Source organism: Triturus cristatus, chromosome 11 (assembly GCF_964204655.1).
Source record: "Triturus cristatus chromosome 11, aTriCri1.1, whole genome shotgun sequence".
Lineage (NCBI taxonomy): Eukaryota > Metazoa > Chordata > Amphibia > Caudata > Salamandridae > Triturus > Triturus cristatus.
This window is the reverse complement of record NC_140594.1, coordinates 1,037,617,690-1,037,638,712: the sequence shown is the minus strand read 5'-3', so window position 1 is coordinate 1,037,638,712 and position 21,023 is coordinate 1,037,617,690. Positions and strand designations below refer to the sequence as shown.

Below are 21,023 nucleotides of genomic sequence, written 5' to 3'. Positions count from 1 at the left end.
TATAATTGTATATATACGCGTTTTTAACCACAAGATATAATTCTTGTTTTGTGAGTTGGCTAATTATAGAGAACAAAACAAAATAAGTGAAAGGTTTTCCAAATAACAATGGCAGACAGTAACAAGAAATTAAGATTACAAGGGAACAAAGCGAGTAACATATTCTCACAAAGGGAACAAATGACACAAAGTGACTGTTGTAGAACAAATACATTTCAGTACAAGACAGAGACTGAAGTGCATGGGTTGACAGTTAATTGGAAATAGATACATTTTTAAAGAGATTGCAGTACCCTTCCTAAACAAAGTGGTACATAACAGTTTATTACCATTTCTTCCTTCAATGTTTAGCTTGCTTGTATTCTCTTGACATCATCATTTGGTACTGTGACAATAAATTCTCAATTGCCTGAAACATAACATAGCTATCACTTTTTTGAAGGAACAGTTTTTTCAAAATTCTGTTACCAGTTTGAAATAATAAGGTGAGCAAGAGCAACCACTGCTAGAAAGTGCTAGAAGAGAGAACATGCCATCTACCTTTCCAGTAATAACATTGTACATGCTCTTCGAGGTACTCTAGCTTTGAGGTGTAGCCTCTTTCTCTAAATTAGCATATGCAAGTCTCGTACATTTTTATGATCTATCTATACTCTGGCGGGCCAGAATTAGGCATATCAAATGCTTTTCTCAGATGTTGGCTATTCTAGATTATTTCTTGAGATCCTACATATGATTGCAGTATCAGTGCATTGCCACCATCATTGTGATAGGAAATCCTTGGAATTGGGTTAAAGGATTGACAAGTGGCTAGTTAGATACTTTAGCTTTTTTGCAATTTGTCTAGCAGGTTCCTCTTAATTGAGGAGCCCATTGTATTTGTTAATGACAGATTTTGTTGTTCTTTGTTCTAAATGCTTTTTAGTTATATATTTTAAAATATTTTTATTTATTTTACTAAGGTATGTCTTGTTTTTGTTTTTGTTGTTATTATTGTGCGTGTATGTTTTCTTTCACTTCATGGATCTACTGTTTTGCAACTTAGCTATTTATACATAGTTAAGATGTTTTTTTTTTTAATAAAAGCCACTGCTATTAGGAGAAAAGGTCAACCAACTATGATAAGAAGTGAACAGACCAAATAAATAAGGGGCATATTATCAAGGACGGCGTTAAAGTTATCGCCGGTTTAGCGGCAGGAATGGGCTTGATAATATGCCCTGGAGAATTCAAATAGAAGCCCATGTTAACACAAGAACATGGACTTCTATTGGAATTCTCAAGGGCATATTATCAAGCCCATTATCGCCGCTTTAGCTGCAGTTTTCTGCCGCTAAACCAGTGATAATTTTTAACACCGTCCTTGATAATATGCCCCAGAGTCTATCAAAGTGAGCTAGAGAGATGAATTGATTAACTGATACAGAAGGAGTAAAGTCGAGATAAAGACAGAGACTGGCGTAAATGTGAACAGAGAGAATGGTAGAAAGGCAAATCTCCTTCCAAAGGAACGTGGCAGAGTGTGGATTATTACCTTTTCTTCCTTTTGGGTTTTCTTATAATATAATCTTGGTGGCCTTTGCATTGGCAAACTGACTGTCCTGACCAATTGCAAGTTTTATTCCAGAGCTCTCGTATTTCCTAGGAAATGCTATTTTCACCTTTTTGATCCTCCTATGAAATAAGAATATGTACAGGAGTAAATGTCTTTGTAATAGAGGCCATCCCATGTTACTTACCTGTAATATCAGATCGCTTGCTCTTCAAAGTTGTTTTCAAAAGGCATCCCCTCTCTCTATAAATTAGCATATTGAATTCTGCAACATCTGTGATGTCTTCCTAAAATCTATTGACATGAAGCAATTAAACTATTTTTTTTTAGTGATCGGTCACTGTTCTACAGATGTTCTTCCCGCCCAGTTACAGATTGCAGCATCTATTCATTGCCAGCATCACAATGATGAGAGATCGCTGCAATTGGATTATATGGTTGCAGATGAATTATATAATTTCCAAAGGTTTTTGTTATTTTGAAAAGCAGTTTTTTCTTAATGTAGTGCTTTTCCTCATTTGTTAATTCATGATTATGTCTTTTGTTATTTTTGTGTGAGTTTTTGACGTGCATTGGCTTTATATACAAAATTAACCTTATTTTTTGTTTTCTTATGCTAATTTTCAACAGATGTAAACATGTTGTCTTATGTACTCTTTTTCTTTGTTTTATTGAAAACCTTTTCGTTAAAATTTTTTTCATTTAAACAGAAACTCAAGAAAAGAAAAGAAAAATATTTATGGCTAATGTTACCAGTGAGAGTCAAGCAATTCACCTCAGAAATAAACAAACAAGTGCCCAATTCTCGCAAAGGGACATAAAGAGACAAAGTAATTGACTGAATCACAGGGTGTAAAGATGACAACAAGACGGAGATGGCATAAATGGGAATACGTGAACTGGAAAAGAGATACATTTCTTAAATGAGTGCAGGGTCTTTCCCCCAAAAATGCATAGCATAGTTTATTAGACATGTATGTAGGAGTTTGTCCTTCAGGTTCCTCTAAACCGAGGAACTATTTTGATCTGTTTAGAAATAAATTATGTTTGGAGTACAATTATCAAAAACGTTCAATCTGCATTAGTTTATAATGATTTATTTTTCTTTAGTCTGGTTGTAAATTTTTATTTACTAGTGTTATAATTGTATATATACACGTTTTTAATCACAAGATATGATTCTTGTTTTGGGAGTTGGCTAATTATAGAGAACGAAACAAAATCAGTGAAAGGTTTTCCAAATAACAATGGCAGACAGTAACAAGAAATTAAGATTACAAGGGAACAAAGCGAGTAACATATGCTCACAAAGGGAACAAACGACACAAAGTGACTGTTGTAGAACAAATAAATTTCAGTACAAGACAGAGACTGAAGTGCATGGGTTGACAGTTAATTGGAAATAGATACATTTTTAAAGAGATTGCAGTATCCTTCCTAAACAAAGTGGTACATAACAGTTTACTACCATTTCTTCCTTCAATGTTTTGCTTGCTTGTATTCTCTTGACATCATCATTTGGTACTGTGACAATAAATGCTCAAGTGCCTGATACATAACATAGCTATCACTATTTTGAAGGAACAGTTTTTTCAAAATTGTGTTACCAGTTTGAAATAATAAGGTGAGCAAGAGCAGCCACTGCTAGAAAGTGCTAGAAGAGAGAACATGCCATCTACCTTGCAAGTAATAACATTGTACATCCTCTTCAAGGTACTCTAGCTGTGAGGTGTAGCCCTTTCTCTAAATTAGCATATGCAAGTCTCGTACATTTTTGTGATCTATCTATACTCTGGCGGGCCAGAATTAGGCAAATCAAATGCTTTTCTCAGATGTTGGCTATTCTAGATTATTTCTTGAGATCCTACATATGATTGCAGTATCAGTGCATTGCCACCATCATTGTGATAGGAAATCCTTGGAATTCGGTTAAAGGATTGACAAGTGGCTAGTTAGATAACTAAGCTTTTTTGCTATTTGTTTAGCAGGTTCCTATTAATTGAGGAGCCCATTGTATTTGTTAATAACAGATTTTGTTGTTCTTTGTTCTAAATGCTTTTTAGTTATATATTTTAAAATATTTTTATTTATTTTACTAAGGTATGTCTTGTTTTTGTTTTTGTTGTTATTATTGTGCGTGTATGTTTTCTTTCACTTCATGGATTTCCTGTTTTGCAACTTAGCTATTTATACATAGTTAAGATGTTTTTTTTTTTAATAAAAGCCACTGCTATTAGGAGAAAAGGTCAACCAACTATGATAAGAAGTGAACAGACCAAATAAATAAGGGGCATATTATCAAGGACGGCGTTAAAGTTATCGCCGGTTTAGCGGCAGGAATGGGCTTGATAATATGCCCTGGAGAATTCAAATAGAAGCCCATGTTAACACAAGAACATGGACTTCTATTGGAATTCTCAAGGGCATATTATCAAGCCCATTATCGCCGCTTTAGCTGCAGTTTTCTGCCGCTAAACCGGTGATAATTTTTAACACCGTCCTTGATAATATGCCCCAGAGTCTATCAAAGTGAGCTAGAGAGATGAATTGATTAACTGATACAGAAGGAGTAAAGTCGAGATAAAGACAGAGACTGGCGTAAATGTGAACAGAGAGAATGGTAGAAAGGCAAATCTCCTTCCAAAGGAACGTGGCAGAGTGTGGATTATTACCTTTTCTTCCTTTTGGGTTTTCTTATAATATAATCTTGGTGGCCTTTGCATTGGCAAACTGACTGTCTTGACCAATTGCAAGTTTTATTCCAGAGCTCTCGTATTTCCTAGGAAATGCTATTTTCACCTTTTTGATCCTCCTATGAAATAAGAATATGTACAGGAGTAAATGTCTTTGTAATAGAGGCCATCCCATTTTACTTACCTGTAATATCAGATCGCTTGCTCTTCAAAGTTGTTTTCAAAAGGCATCCCCTCTCTCTATAAATTAGCATATTGAATTCTGCAACATCTGTGATGTCTTCCTAAAATCTATTGACATGAAGCAATTAAACTATTTTTTTTTAGTGATCGGTCACTGTTCTACAGATGTTCTTCCCGCCCAGTTACAGATTGCAGCATCTATTCATTGCCAGCATCACAATGATGAGAGATCGCTGCAATTGGATTATATGGTTGCAGATGAATTATATAATTTCCAAAGGTTTTTGTTATTTTGAAAAGCAGTTTTTTCTTAATGTAGTGCTTTTCCTCATTTGTTAATTCATGATTATGTCTTTTGTTATTTTTGTGTGAGTTTTTGACGTGCATTGGCTTTATATACAAAATTAACCTTATTTTTTGTTTTCTTATGCTAATTTTCAACAGATGTAAACATGTTGTCTTATGTACTCTTTTTCTTTGTTTTATTGAAAACCTTTTCGTTAAAATTTTTTTCATTTAAACAGAAAAGAAAAGAAAAGAAAAGAAAAATATTTATGGCTAATGTTACCAGTGAGAGTCAAGCAATTCACCTCAGAAATAAACAAACAAGTGCCCAATTCTCGCAAAGGGACATAAAGAGACAAAGTAATTGACTGAATCACAGGGTATAAAGATGACAACAAGACGGAGATGGCATAAATGGGAATACGTGAACTGGAAAAGAGATACATTTCTTAAATGAGTGCAGGGTCTTTCCCCCAAAAATGCATAGCATAGTTTATTAGACATGTATGTAGGAACTTGTCCTTCAGGTTCCTCTAAACCGAGGAACTATTTTGATCTGTTTAGAAATAAATTATGTTTGGAGTACAATTATCAAAAACGTTCAATCTGCATTAGTTTATAATGATTTATTTTTCTTTAGTCTGGTTGTAAATTTTTATTTACTAGTGTTATAATTGTATATATACACGTTTTTAATCACAAGATATGATTCTTGTTTTGGGAGTTGGCTAATTATAGAGAACGAAACAAAATCAGTGAAAGGTTTTCCAAATAACAATGGCAGACAGTAACAAGAAATTAAGATTACAAGGGAACAAAGCGAGTAACATATGCTCACAAAGGGAACAAACGACACAAAGTGACTGTTGTAGAACAAATAAATTTCAGTACAAGACAGAGACTGAAGTGCATGGGTTGACAGTTAATTGGAAATAGATACATTTTTAAAGAGATTGCAGTATCCTTCCTAAACAAAGTGGTACATAACAGTTTACTACCATTTCTTCCTTCAATGTTTTGCTTGCTTGTATTCTCTTGACATCATCATTTGGTACTGTGACAATAAATGCTCAAGTGCCTGATACATAACATAGCTATCACTATTTTGAAGGAACAGTTTTTTCAAACTTGTGTTACCAGTTTGAAATAATAAGGTGAGCAAGAGCAGCCACTGCTAGAAAGTGCTAGAAGAGAGAACATGCCATCTACCTTGCAAGTAATAACATTGTACATCCTCTTCAAGGTACTCTAGCTGTGAGGTGTAGCCCTTTCTCTAAATTAGCATATGCAAGTCTCGTACATTTTTGTGATCTATCTATACTCTGGCGGGCCAGAATTAGGCAAATCAAATGCTTTTCTCAGATGTTGGCTATTCTAGATTATTTCTTGAGATCCTACATATGATTGCAGTATCAGTGCATTGCCACCATCATTGTGATAGGAAATCCTTGGAATTCGGTTAAAGGATTGACAAGTGGCTAGTTAGATAACTAAGCTTTTTTGCTATTTGTTTAGCAGGTTCCTCTTAATTGAGGAGCCCATTGTATTTGTTAATAACAGATTTTGTTGTTCTTTGTTCTAAATGCTTTTTAGTTATATATTTTAAAATATTTTTATTTATTTTAATAAGGTATGTCTTGTTTTTGTTCTTGTTGTTATTATTGTGCGTGTATGTTTTTTCTTTCACTTCATGGATCTCCTGTTTTGCAACTTAGCTATTTATACATAGTTAAGATATTTTTTTTTTAATAAAAGACACTGCTATTAGGAGAAAAGGTCAACCAACTATGATAAGAAGTGAACAGACCAAATAAATAAGGGGCATATTATCAAGGACGGCGTTAAAGTTATCGCCGGTTTAGCGGCAGGAATGGGCTTGATAATATGCCCTGGAGAATTCAAATAGAAGCCCATGTTAACACAAGAACATGGACTTCTATTGGAATTCTCAAGGGCATATTATCAAGCCCATTATCGCCGCTTTAGCTGCAGTTTTCTGCCGCTAAACCAGTGATAATTTTTAACACCGTCCTTGATAAAATGCCCCAGAGTCTATCAAAGTGAGCTAGAGAGATGAATTGATTAACTGATACAGAAGGAGTAAAGTCGAGATAAAGACAGAGACTGGCGTAAATGTGAACAGAGAGAATGGTAGAAAGGCAAATCTCCTTCCAAAGGAACGTGGCAGAGTGTGGATTATTACCTTTTCTTCCTTTTGGGTTTTCTTATAATATAATCTTGGTGGCCTTTGCATTGGCAAACTGACTGTCTTGACCAATTGCAAGTTTTATTCCAGAGCTCTCGTATTTCCTAGGAAATGCTATTTTCACCTTTTTGATCCTCCTATGAAATAAGAATATGTACAGGAGTAAATGTCTTTGTAATAGAGGCCATCCCATGTTACTTACCTGTAATATCAGATCGCTTGCTCTTCAAAGTTGTTTTCAAAAGGCATCCCCTCTCTCTATAAATTAGCATATTGAATTCTGCAACATCTGTGATGTCTTCCTAAAATCTATTGACATGAAGCAATTAAACTATTTTTTTTTAGTGATCGGTCACTGTTCTACAGATGTTCTTCCCGCCCAGTTACAGATTGCAGCATCTATTCATTGCCAGCATCACAATGATGAGAGATCGCTGCAATTGGATTATATGGTTGCAGATGAATTATATAATTTCCAAAGGTTTTTGTTATTTTGAAAAGCAGTTTTTTCTTAATGTAGTGCTTTTCCTCATTTGTTAATTCATGATTATGTCTTTTGTTATTTTTGTGTGAGTTTTTGACGTGCATTGGCTTTATATACAAAATTAACCTTATTTTTTGTTTTCTTATGCTAATTTTCAACAGATGTAAACATGTTGTCTTATGTACTCTTTTTCTTTGTTTTATTGAAAACCTTTTCGTTAAAATTTTTTTCATTTAAACAGAAACTCAAGAAAAGAAAAGAAAAATGTTTATGGCTAATGTTACCAGTGAGAGTCAAGCAATTCACCTCAGAAATAAACAAACAAGTGCCCAATTCTCGCAAAGGGACATAAAGAGGCAAAGTAATTGACTGAATCACAGGGTGTAAAGATGACAACAAGACGGAGATGGCATAAATGGGAATACGTGAACTGGAAAAGAGATACATTTCTTAAATGAGTGCAGGGTCTTTCCCCCAAAAATGCATAGCATAGTTTATTAGACATGTATGTAGCAGTTTGTCCTTCAGGTTCCTCTAAACCGAGGAACTATTTTGATCTGTTTAGAAATAAATTATGTTTGGAGTACAATTATCAAAAACGTTCAATCTGCATTAGTTTATAATGATTTATTTTTCTTTAGTCTGGTTGTAACTTTTTATTTACTAGTGTTATAATTGTATATATACACGTTTTTAATCACAAGATATGATTCTTGTTTTGGGAGTTGGCTAATTATAGAGAACGAAACAAAATCAGTGAAAGGTTTTCCAAATAACAATGGCAGACAGTAACAAGAAATTAAGATTACAAGGGAACAAAGCGAGTAACATATGCTCACTATGGGAACAAACGACACAAAGTGACTGTTGTAGAACAAATAAATTTCAGTACAAGACATAGACTGAAGTGCATGGGTTGACAGTTAATTGGAAATAGATACATTTTTAAAGAGATTGCAGTATCCTTCCTAAACAAAGTGGTACATAACAGTTTACTACCATTTCTTCCTTCAATGTTTTGCTTGCTTGTATTCTCTTGACATCATCATTTGGTACTGTGACAATAAATGCTCAAGTGCCTGATACATAACATAGCTATCACTATTTTGAAGGAACAGTTTTTTCAAAATTGTGTTACCAGTTTGAAATAATAAGGTGAGCAAGAGCAGCCACTGCTAGAAAGTGCTAGAAGAGAGAACATGCCATCTACCTTGCAAGTAATAACATTGTACATCCTCTTCAAGGTACTCTAGCTGTGAGGTGTAGCCCTTTCTCTAAATTAGCATATGCAAGTCTCGTACATTTTTGTTATCTATCTATACTCTGGCGGGCCAGAATTAGGCAAATCAAATGCTTTTCTCAGATGTTGGCTATTCTAGATTATTTCTTGAGATCCTACATATGATTGCAGTATCAGTGCATTGCCACCATCATTGTGATAGGAAATCCTTGGAATTCGGTTAAAGGATTGACAAGTGGCTAGTTAGATAACTAAGCTTTTTTGCTATTTGTTTAGCAGGTTCCTCTTAATTGAGGAGCCCATTGTATTTGTTAATAACAGATGTTGTTGTTCTTTGTTCTAAATGCTTTTTAGTTATATATTTTAAAATATTTTTATTTATTTTAATAAGGTATGTCTTGTTTTTGTTCTTGTTGTTATTATTGTGCGTGTATGTTTTTTCTTTCACTTCATGGATCTTCTGTTTTGCAACTTACCTATTTATACATAGTTAAGATATTTTTTTTTTAATAAAAGACACTGCTATTAGAAGAAAAGGTCAACCAACTATGATAAGAAGTGAACAGACCAAATAAATAAGGGGCATATTATCAAGGACGGCGTTAAAGTTATCGCCGGTTTAGCGGCAGGAATGGGCTTGATAATATGCCCTGGAGAATTCAAATAGAAGCCCATGTTAACACAAGAACATGGACTTCTATTGGAATTCTCAAGGGCATATTATCAAGCCCATTATCGCCGCTTTAGCTGCAGTTTTCTGCCGCTAAACCAGTGATAATTTTTAACACCGTCCTTGATAAAATGCCCCAGAGTCTATCAAAGTGAGCTAGAGAGATGAATTGATTAACTGATACAGAAGGAGTAAAGTCGAGATAAAGACAGAGACTGGCGTAAATGTGAACAGAGAGAATGGTAGAAAGGCAAATCTCCTTCCAAAGGAACGTGGCAGAGTGTGGATTATTACCTTTTCTTCCTTTTGGGTTTTCTTATAATATAATCTTGGTGGCCTTTGCATTGGCAAACTGACTGTCTTGACCAATTGCAAGTTTTATTCCAGAGCTCTCGTATTTCCTAGGAAATGCTATTTTCACCTTTTTGATCCTCCTATGAAATAAGAATATGTACAGGAGTAAATGTCTTTGTAATAGAGGCCATCCCATGTTACTTACCTGTAATATCAGATCGCTTGCTCTTCAAAGTTGTTTTCAAAAGGCATCCCCTCTCTCTATAAATTAGCATATTGAATTCTGCAACATCTGTGATGTCTTCCTAAAATCTATTGACATGAAGCAATTAAACTATTTTTTTTTAGTGATCGGTCACTGTAATACAGATGTTCTTCATGCCCAGTTACAGATTGCAGCATCTATTCATTGCCAGCATCACAATGATGAGAGATAGCTGCAATTGGATTATATGGTTGCAGATGAATTATATAATTTCCACAGGTTTTTGTTATTTTGAAAAGCAGTTTTTTTCTTAATGTAGTGCTTTTCCTCATTTGTTAATTCATGATTATGTCTTTTGTTATTTTTGTGTGAGTTCTTGACGTGCATTGGCTTTATATACAAAATGAACCTTATTTTTTGTTTTCTTATGCTAATTTTCAACAGATGTAAACATGTTGTCTTATGTACTCTTTTTCTTTGTTTTATTGAAAACCTTTTCGTTAAATTTTTTTTCATTTTAACAGAAACTCAAGAAAAGAAAAGAAAAATGTTTATGGCTAATGTTACCAGTGAGAGTCAAGCAATTCACCTCAGAAATAAACAAACAAGTGCCCAATTCTCGCAAAGGGACATAAAGAGACAAAGTAATTGACTGAATCACAGGGTGTAAAGATGACAACAAGACGGAGATGGCATAAATGGGAATACATGAACTGGAAAAGAGATACATTTCTTAACTGAGTGCAGGGTCTTTCCCCCAAAAATGCATAGCATAGTTTATTAGACATGTATGTAGCAGTTTGTCCTTCAGGTTCCTCTAAACCGAGGAACTATTTTGATCTGTTTAGAAATAAATTATGTTTGGAGTACAATTATCAAAAACTTTCAATCTGCATTAGTTTATAATGATTTTTTTTTTTTAGTCTGGTTGTAACTTTTTATTTACTAGTGTTATAATTGTATATATACGCGTTTTTAATCACAAGATATGATTCTTGTTTTGTGAGTTGGCTAATTATAGAGAACGAAACAAAATCAGTGAAAGGTTTTTCCAAATAACAATGGCAGACAGTAACAAGAAACTAAGATTACAAGGGAACAAAGCGAGTAATATATTCTCACAAAGGGAACAAACGACACAAAGTGACTGTTGTAGAACAAATACATTTCAGTACAAGACAGAGACTGAAGTGCATGGGTTGACAGTTAATTGGAAATAGATACATTTTTAAAGAGATTGCAGTATCCTTCCTAAACAAAGTGGTACATAACAGTTTATTACCATTTCGCCCTTCAATGTTTAGCTTGCTTGTATTCTCTTGACATCATCATTTGGTACTGTGACAATAAATGCTCAAGTGCCTGATACATAACATAGCTATCACTATTTTGAAGGAACAGTTTTTTCAAAATTCTGTTACCAGTTTGAAATAATAAGGTGAGCAAGAGCAGCCACTGCTAGAAAGTGCTAGAAGAGAGAACATGCCATCTACCTTGCCAGTAATAACATTGTACATCCTCTTCAAGGTACTCTAGCTGTGAGGTGTAGCCTCTTTCTCTAAATTAGCATATGCAAGTCTCGTACATTTTTGTGATCTATCTATACTCTGGCGGGCTAGAATTAGGCAAATCAAATGCTTTTCTCAGATGTTGGCTATTCTAGATTATTTCTTGAGATCCTACATATGATTGCAGTATCAGTGCATTGCCCCATCATTGTGATAGGAAATCCTTGGAATTCGGTTAAAGGATTGACAAGTGGCTAGTTAGATAAATAAGCTTTTTTGCTATTTGTCTAGCAGGTTCCTCTTAATTGAGGAGCCCATTGTATTTGTTAATCACAGATTTTGTTGTTCTTTGTTCTAAATGCTTTTTTGTTATATATTATAAAATGTTTTTATTTATTTTACTATTGTATGTCTTGTTTTTGTTATTATTGTGCGTGTATGTTTTTTCTTTCACTTCATGGATCTCCTGTTTTGCAACTTAGCTATTTATACATAGTTAAGATATTTTGTTTTTAATAAAAGACACTGCTATTAGGAGAAAAGGTCAACCAACTATGATAAGAAGTGAACAGACCAAATAAATAAGGGGCATATTATCAAGGACGGCGTTAAAGTTATCGCCGGTTTAGCGGCAGGAATGGGCTTGATAATATGCCCTGGAGAATTCCAATAGAAGCCCATGTTAACACAAGAACATGGACTTCTATTGGAATTCTCAAGGGCATATTATCAAGCCCATTATCGCCGCTTTAGCTGCAGTTTTCATCCGCTAAACCGGTGATAATTTTTAACACCGTCCTTGATAATATGCCCCAGAGTCTATCAAAGTGAGCTAGAGAGATGAATTGATTAACAGATACAGAAGGAGTAAAGTCGAGATAAAGACAGAGACTGGCGTAAATGTGAACAGAGAGAATGGTAGAAAGGCAAATCTCCTTCCAAAGGAACGTGGCAGAGTGTGGATTATTACCTTTTCTTCCTTTTGGGTTTTCTTATAATATAATCTTGGTGGCCTTTGCATTGACAAACTGACTGTCTTGACCAATTGCAAGTTTTATTCCAGAGCTCTCGTATTTCCTAGGAAATGCTATTTTCACCTTTTTGATCCTCCTATGAAATAAGAATATGTACAGGAGTAAATGTCTTTGTAATAGAGGCCATCCCATGTTACTTACCTGTAATATCAGATCGCTTGCTCTTCAAAGTTGTTTTCAAAAGGCATCCCCTCTCTCTATAAATTAGCATATTGAATTATGCAACATCTGTGATGTCTTCCTAAAATCTATTGACATGAAGCAATTAAACTATTTTTTTTTAGTGATCGGTCACTGTTCTACAGATGTTCTTCACGCCCAGTTACAGATTGCAGCATCTATTCATTGCCAGCATCACAATGATGAGAGATAGCTGCAATTGGATTATATGGTTGCAGATGAATTATTTAATTTCCACAGGTTTTTGTTATTTTGAAAAGCAGTTTTTTCTTAATGTAGTGCTTTATCTCATTTGTTAATTCATGATTATGTCTTTTGTTATTTTTGTGTTAGTTTTTGATGTGCATTGGTTTATATACAAAATGAACCTTTTTTTTGTTTTCTTATGCTAATTTTCAACAGATGTAAACATGTTGTCTTATGTACTCTTTTTCTTTGTTTTATTGAAAACGTTTCATTTAAATTTTTTCATTTTAACAGAAACTCAAGAAAATAAAATAAAAATGTTTATGGCTAATGTTACCAGTGAGAGTCAAGCAATTCACCTCAGAAATAAACAAACAAGTGCCCAATTCTCGCAAAGGGACATAAAGAGACAAAGTAATTGACTGAATCACAGGGTGTAAAGATGATAACAAGACGGAGATGGCAAAAATTGGAATACGTGAACTGGAAAAGAGATACATTTCTTAACTGAGTGCAGGGTCTTTCCCCCAAAAATGCATAGCATAGTTTATTAGACATGTATGTAGCAGTTTGTCCTTCAGGTTCCTCTAAACCGAGGAACTATTTTGATCTGTTTAGAAATAAATTATGTTTGGAGTACAACTATCAAAAACGTTCAATCTGCATTAGTTTATAATGATTTATTTTTCTTTGGTCTGGTTGTAACTTTTTATTTACTAGTGTTATAATTGTATATACACGCGTTTTTAATCACAAGATATGATTCTTGTTTTGGGAGTTGGCTAATTATAGAGAACGAAACAAAATCAGTGAAAGGTTTTCCAAATAACAATGGCAGACAGTAACAAGAAATTAAGATTACAAGGGAACAAAGCGAGTAACATATTCTCACAAAGGGAACAAACGACACAAAGTGACTGTTGTAGAACAAATACATTTCAGTACAAGACAGAGACTGAAGTGCATGGGTTGACAGTTAATTGGAAATAGGTACATTTTTAAAGAGATTGCAGTATCCTTCCTAAACAAAGTGGTACATAACAGTTTATTACCATTTCGCCCTTCAATGTTTAGCTTGCTTGTATTCTCTTGACATCATCATTTGGTACTGTGACAATAAATGCTCAAGTGCCTGATACATAACATAGCTATCACTATTTTGAAGGAACAGTTTTTTCAAAATTCTGTTACCAGTTTGAAATAATAAGGTGAGCAAGAGCAGCCACTGCTAGAAAGTGCTAGAAGAGAGAACATGCCATCTACCTTGCCAGTAATAACATTGTACATCCTCTTCAAGGTACTCTAGCTGTGAGGTGTAGCCCTTTCTCTAAATTAGCATATGCAAGTCTCGTACATTTTTGTGATCTATCTATACTCTGGCGGGCCAGAATTAGGCAAATCAAATGCTTTTCTCAGATGTTGGCTATTCTAGATTATTTCTTGAGATCCTACATATGATTGCGGTAACAGTGCATTGCCACCATCATTGTGATAGGAAATCCTTGGAATTCGGTTAAAGGATTAACAAGTGGCTAGTTAGATAACTAAGCTTTTTTTTGCTATTTGTCTAGCAGGTTCCTCTTAATTGAGGAGCCCATTGTATTTGTTAATAACAGATGTTGTTGTTCTTTGTTTTAAATGCTTTTTAGTTATATATTTTTATTTATTTTACTAAGGTATGTCTTGTTTTTGTTCTTGTTGTTATTATTGTGCGTGTATGTTTTTTCTTTCACTTCATGGATCTCCTGTTTTGCAACTTAGCTATTTATACATAGTTAAGATATTTTTTTTTTAATAAAAGACACTGCTATTAGGAGAAAAGGTCAACCAACTATGATAAGAAGTGAACAGACCAAATAAATAAGGGGCATATTATCAAGGACGGCGTTAAAGTTATCGCCGGTTTAGCGGCAGGAATGGGCTTGATAATATGCCCTGGAGAATTCAAATAGAAGCCCATGTTAACACAAGAACATGGACTTCTATTGGAATTCTCAAGGGCATATTATCAAGCCCATTATCGCCGCTTTAGCTGCAGTTTTCTGCCGCTAAACCGGTGATAATTTTTAACACCGTCCTTGATAATATGCCCCAGAGTCTATCAAAGTGAGCTAGAGAGATGAATTGATTAACTGATACAGAAGGAGTAAAGTCGAGATAAAGACAGAGACTGGTGTAAATATGAACAGAGAGAATGGTAGAAAGGCAAATCTCCTTCCAAAGGAACGTGGCAGAGTGTGGATTATTACCTTTTCTTCCTTTTGTGTTTTCTTATAATATAATCTTGGTGGCCTTTGCATTGGCAAACTGACTGTCTTGACCAATTGCAAGTTTTATTCCAGAGCTCTCGTATTTCCTAGGAAATGCTATGTTCACCTTTTTGATCCTCCTATGAAATAAGAATATGTACAGGAGTAAATGTCTTTGTAATAGAGGCCATCCCATGTTACTTACCTGTAATATCAGATCGCTTGCTCTTCAAAGTTGTTTTCAAAAGGCATCCCCTCTCTCTATAAATTAGCATATTGAATTCTGCAACATCTGTGATGTCTTCCTAAAATCTATTGACATGAAGCAATTAAACTATTTTTTTTTACTGATCGGTCACTGTTCTACAGATGTTCTTCCCGCCCAGTTACAGATTGCAGCATCTATTCATTGCCAGCATCACAATGATGAGAGATCGCTGCAATTGGATTATATGGTTGCAGATTAATTATATAATTTCCACAGGTTTTTGTTATTTTGAAAAGCAGTTTTTTCTTAATGTAGTGCTTTTCCTCATTTGTTAATTCATGATTATGTCTTTTGTTATTTTTGTGTGAGTTTTTGACGTGCATTGGCTTTATATACAAAATTAACCTTATTTTTTGTTTTCTTATGCTAATTTTCAACAGATGTAAACATGTTGTCTTATGTACTCTTTTTCTTTGTTTTATTGAAAACCTTTTTGTTAATTTTTTTTTCATTTTAACAGAAACTCAAGAAAAGAAAAGAAAAATGTTTATGGCTAATGTTACCAGTGAGAGTCAAGCAATTCACCTCAGAAATAAACAAACAAGTGCCCAATTCTCGCAAAGGGACATAAAGAGACAAAGTAATTGACTGAATCACAGGGTGTAAAGATGACAACAAGACGGAGATGGCATAAATGGGAATACGTGAACTGGAAAAGAGATACATTTCTTAAATGAGTGCAGGGTCTTTCCCCCAAAAATGCATAGCATAGTTTATTAGACATGTATGTAGCAGTTTGTCCTTCAGGTTCCTCTAAACCGAGGAACTATTTTGATCTGTTTAGAAATAAATTATGTTTGGAGTACAATTATCAAAAACTTTCAATCTGCATTAGTTTATAATGATTTACTTTTCTTTAGTCTGGTTGTAACTTTTTATTTACTAGTGTTATAATTGTATATATACACGTTTTTAATCACAAGATATGATTCTTGTTTTGGGAGTTGGCTAATTATAGAGAACGAAACAAAATCAGTGAAAGGTTTTCCAAATAACAATGGCAGACAGTAACAAGAAATTAAGATTACAAGGGAACAAAGCGGTTAACATATTCTCACAAAGGGAACAAACGACACAAAGTGACTGTTGTAGAACAAATACATTTCAGTACAAGACAGAGACTGAAGTGCATGGGTTGACAGTTAATTGGAAATAGATACATTTTTAAAGAGATTGCAGTATCCTTCCTAAACAAAGTGGTACATAACAGTTTACTACCATTTCTTCCTTCAATGTTTTGCTTGCTTGTATTCTCTTGACATCATCATTTGGTACTGTGACAATAAATGCTCAAGTGCCTGATACATAACATAGCTATCACTATTTTGAAGGAACAGTTTTTTCAAAATTGTGTTACCAGTTTGAAATAATAAGGTGAGCAAGAGCAGCCACTGCTAGAAAGTGCTAGAAGAGAGAACATGCCATCTACCTTGCCAGTAATAACATTGTACATCCTCTTCAAGGTACTCTAGCTGTGAGGTGTAGCCCTTTCTCTAAATTAGCATATGCAAGTCTCGTACATTTTTGTGATCTATCTATACTCTGGCGGGCCAGAATTAGGCAAATCAAATGCTTTTCTCAGATGTTGGCTATTCTAGATTATTTCTTGAGATCCTACATATGATTGCAGTATCAGTGCATTGCCACCATCATTGTGATAGGAAATCCTTGGAATTCGGTTAAAGGATTGACAAGTGGCTAGTTAGATAACTAAGCTTTTTTGCTATTTGTCTAGCAGGTTCCTCTTAATTGAGGAGCCCATTGTATTTGTTAATAACAGATTTTGTTGTTCTTTGTTCTAAATGCTTTTTAGTTATATATTTTTATTTATTTTACTAAGGTATGTCTTGTTTTTGTTCTTGTTGTTATTATTGTGCGTGTATGTTTTTTCTTTCACTTCATGGATCTCCTGTTTTGCAACTTAGCTATTTATACATAGTTAAGATATTTTTTTTTTAATAAAAGACACTGCTATTAGGAGAAAAGGTCAACCAACTATGATAAGAAGTGAACAGACCAAATAAATAAGGGGCATATTATCAAGGACGGCGTTAAAGTTATCGCCGGTTTAGCGGCAGGAATGGGCTTGATAATATGCCCTGGCGAATTCAAATAGAAGCCCATGTTAACACAAGAACATGGACTTCTATTGGAATTCTCAAGGGCATATTATCAAGCCCATTATCGCCGCTTTAGCTGCAGTTTTCTGCCGCTAAACCGGTGATAATTTTTAGCACCGTCCTTGATAATATGCCCCAGAGTCTATCAAAGTGAGCTAGAGAGATGAATTGATTAACTGATACAGAAGGAGTAAAGTCGAGATAAAGACAGAGACTGGCGTAAATGTGAACAGAGAGAATGGTAGAAAGGCAAATCTCCTTCCAAAGGAACGTGGCAGAGTGTGGATTATTACCTTTTCTTCCTTTTGGGTTTTCTTATAATATAATCTTGGTGGCCTTTGCATTGGCAGACTGACTGTCTTGACCAATTGCAAGTTTTATTCCAGAGCTCTCGTATTTCCTAGGAAATGCTATTTTCACCTTTTTGATCCTCCTATGAAATAAGAATATGTACAGGAGTAAATGTCTTTGTAATAGAGGCCATCCCATGTTACTTACCTGTAATATCAGATCGCTTGCTCTTCAAAGTTGTTTTCAAAAGGCATCCCCTCTCTCTATAAATTAGCATATTGAATTCTGCAACATCTGTGATGTCTTCCTAAAATCTATTGACATGAAGCAATTAAACTATTTCTTTTTTTAGTGATCGGTCACTGTTCTGCAGATGTTCTTCATGCCCAGTTACAGATTGCAGCATCTATTCATTGCCAGCATCACAATGATGAGAGATAGCTGCAATTGGATTATATGGTTGCAGATGAATTATATAATTTCCACAGGTCTTTGTTAATATGAAAAGCAGTTTTTTCTTAATGTTGTGCTTTATCTCATTTGTTAATTCATGATTATGTCTTTTGTTATTTTTGTGTGAGTTTTTGATGTGCATTGGTTTATATACAAAATGAACCTTTTTTTTGTTTTCTCATGCTAATTTTCAACAGATGTAAACATGTTGTCTTATGTACTCTTTTTCTTTGTTTTATTGAAAACTTTTCATTTACATTTTTTTCATTTTAACAGAAACTCAAGAAAATAAAATAAAAATGTTTATGGCTAATGTTACCAGTGAGAGTCAAGCAATTCACCTCAGAAATAAACAAACAAGTGCCCAATTCTCGCAAAGGGACATAAAGAGACAAAGTAATTGACTGAATCACAAGGTGTAAAGATGACAACAAGACGGAGATGGCAAAAATTGGAATACGTGAACTGGAAAAGAGATACATTTCTTAACTGAGTGCAGGGTCTTTCCCCCAAAAATGCATAGCATAGTTTATTAGACATGTATGTAGCAGTTTGTCCTTCAGGTTCCTCTAAACCGAGGAACTATTTTAATCTGTTTAGAAAAAAATTATGTTTGGAGTACAATTATCAAAAACGTTCAATCTGCATTAGTTTATAATGATTTATTTTTCTTTAGTCTGGTTGTAACTTTTTATTTACTAGTGTTATAATTGTATATACACGCGTTTTTAATCACAAGATATGATTCTTGTTTTGTGAGTTGGCTAATTATAGAGAACGAAACAAAATCAGTGAAAGGTTTTCCAAATAACAATGGCAGACAGTAACAAGAAATTAAGATTACAAGGGAACAAAGCGAGCAACATATTCTCACAAAGGGAACAAACGACACAAAGTGACTGTTGTAGAACAAATACATTTCAGTACAAGACAGACACTGAAGGGCATGGGTTGACAGTTAATTGGAAATAGGTACAGTTTTAGAGAGATTGCAGTATCCTTCCTAAACAAAGTGGTACATAACAGTTTATTACCATTTCGCCCTTCAATGTTTAGCTTGCTTGTATTCTCTTGACATCATCATTTGGTACTGTGACAATAAATGCTCAAGTGCCTGATACATAACATAGCTATCACTATTTTGAAGGAACAGTTTTTTCAAAATTCTGTTACCAGTTTGAAATAATAAGGTGAGCAAGAGCAGCCACTGTTAGAAAGTGCTAGAAGAGAGAACATGCCATCTACCTTGCCAGTAATAACATTGTACATCCTCTTCAAGGTACTCTAGCTGTGAGGTGTAGCCTCTTTCTCTAAATTAGCATATGCAAGTCTCGTACATTTTTGTGATCTATCTATACTCTGGCGGGCCAGAATTAGGCAAATCAAATGCTTTTCTCAGATGTTGGCTATTCTAGATAATTTCTTGAGATCCTACATATGATTGCAGTATCAGTTCATTGCCACCATCATTGTGATAGGAAATTCTTGGAATTGGGTTATAGGATTGACAAGTGGCTAGTTAGATAACTAAGCTTTTTTGCAATTTGTCTATTAGGTTCCTCTTAATTGAGGAGCCCATTGTATTTGTTAATAACAGATTTTGTTGTTCTTTGTTCTAAATGCTTTTTAGTTATATATTTTAAAATATTTTTATTTATTTTACTAAGGTATGTCTTGTTTTTGTTCTTGTTGTTATTATTGTGCGTGTATGTTTTTTCTTTTACTTCATGGATCTCCTGTTTTGCAACTTAGCTATTTATACATAGTTAAGATGTTTTTTTTTTTTAATAAAAGACACTGCTATTAGGAGAAAAGGTCAACCAACTATGATAAGAAGTGAACAGACCAAATAAATAAGGGGCATATTATCAAGGAAGGCATTAAAGTTATCGCCGGTTTAGCGGCAGGAATGGGCTTGATAATATGCCCTGGAGAATTCCAATAGAAGCCCATGTTAACACAAGAACATGGACTTCTATTGGAATTCTCAAGGGCATATTATCAAGCCCATTATCGCCGCTTTAGCTGCAGTTTTCTGCCGCTAAACCGGTGATAATTTTTAACACCGTCCTTGATAATATGCCCCAGAGTCTATCAAAGTGAGCTAGAGAGATGAATTGATTAACTGATACAGAAGGAGTAAAGTCGAGATAAAGACAGAGACTGGCGAAAATGTGAACAGAGAGAATGGTAAAAAGGCAAATCTCCTTCCAAAGGAACGTGGCAGAGTGTGGATTATTACCTTTTCTTCCTTTTGGGTTTTCTTATAACATAATCTTGGTGGCCTTTGCATTGACAAACTGACTGTCTTGACCAATTGCAAGTTTTATTCCAGAGCTCTCGTATTTCCTAGGAAATGCTATGTTAACCTTTTTGATCCTCCTATGAAATAAGAATATGTACAGGAGTAAATGTCTTTGTAATAGAGGCCATCCCATGTTACTTACCTGTAATATCAGATCGCTTGCTCTTCAAAGTTGTTTTCAAAAGGCATCCCCTCTCTCTATAAATTAGCATATTGAATTCTGCAACATCTGTGATGTCTTCCTAAAATCTATTGACATGAAGCAATTAAACTATTTTTTTTTACTGATCGGTCACTGTTCTACAGATGTTCTTCCCGCCCAGTTACAGATTGCAGCATCTATTCATTGCCAGCATCACAATGATGAGACATCGCTGCAATTGGATTATATGGTTGCAGATGAATTATATAATTTCCACAGGTTTTTGTTATTTTGAAAAGCAGTTTTTTCCTAATGTAGTGCTTTTCCTCATTTGTTAATTCATGATTATGTCTTTTGTTATTTTTGTGTGAGTTTTTGACGTGCATTGGCTTTATATACAAAATGAACCTTATTTTTTGTTTTCTTATGCTAATTTTCAACAGATGTAAACATGTTGTCTTATGTACTCTTTTAC

General features: G+C 34.4%; 7 non-coding genes and 1 pseudogene across 7 annotated transcripts; all 8 read left to right on the top strand.

The window, feature by feature from the left end:
- Positions 1–816: 816 nt before the first annotated feature.
- On the top strand, positions 817–874 carry LOC146785892 (U7 small nuclear RNA). The gene has a single exon (XR_014971303.1). It is a non-coding gene; the product is annotated as a U7 small nuclear RNA (small nuclear RNA).
- A 2,632-nt stretch (positions 875–3,506) lies between these two features.
- On the top strand, positions 3,507–3,564 carry LOC146785891 (U7 small nuclear RNA). Its single transcript, XR_014971318.1, has one exon. It is a non-coding gene; the product is annotated as a U7 small nuclear RNA (small nuclear RNA).
- Positions 3,565–6,197: 2,633 nt separating this feature from the next.
- LOC146785890 (U7 small nuclear RNA) lies at positions 6,198–6,255 on the top strand. Its single transcript, XR_014971316.1, has one exon. It is a non-coding gene; the product is annotated as a U7 small nuclear RNA (small nuclear RNA).
- A 2,633-nt stretch (positions 6,256–8,888) lies between these two features.
- On the top strand, positions 8,889–8,946 carry LOC146785889 (U7 small nuclear RNA). Its single transcript, XR_014971315.1, has one exon. It is a non-coding gene; the product is annotated as a U7 small nuclear RNA (small nuclear RNA).
- Positions 8,947–11,580: 2,634 nt separating this feature from the next.
- On the top strand, positions 11,581–11,638 carry LOC146785888 (U7 small nuclear RNA). The gene has a single exon (XR_014971306.1). It is a non-coding gene; the product is annotated as a U7 small nuclear RNA (small nuclear RNA).
- A 2,628-nt stretch (positions 11,639–14,266) lies between these two features.
- Positions 14,267–14,318, top strand: LOC146785887 (U7 small nuclear RNA; annotated as a pseudogene).
- A 2,623-nt stretch (positions 14,319–16,941) lies between these two features.
- On the top strand, positions 16,942–16,999 carry LOC146785886 (U7 small nuclear RNA). Its single transcript, XR_014971307.1, has one exon. It is a non-coding gene; the product is annotated as a U7 small nuclear RNA (small nuclear RNA).
- A 2,623-nt stretch (positions 17,000–19,622) lies between these two features.
- On the top strand, positions 19,623–19,680 carry LOC146785885 (U7 small nuclear RNA). The gene has a single exon (XR_014971313.1). It is a non-coding gene; the product is annotated as a U7 small nuclear RNA (small nuclear RNA).
- Positions 19,681–21,023: the final 1,343 nt, after the last annotated feature.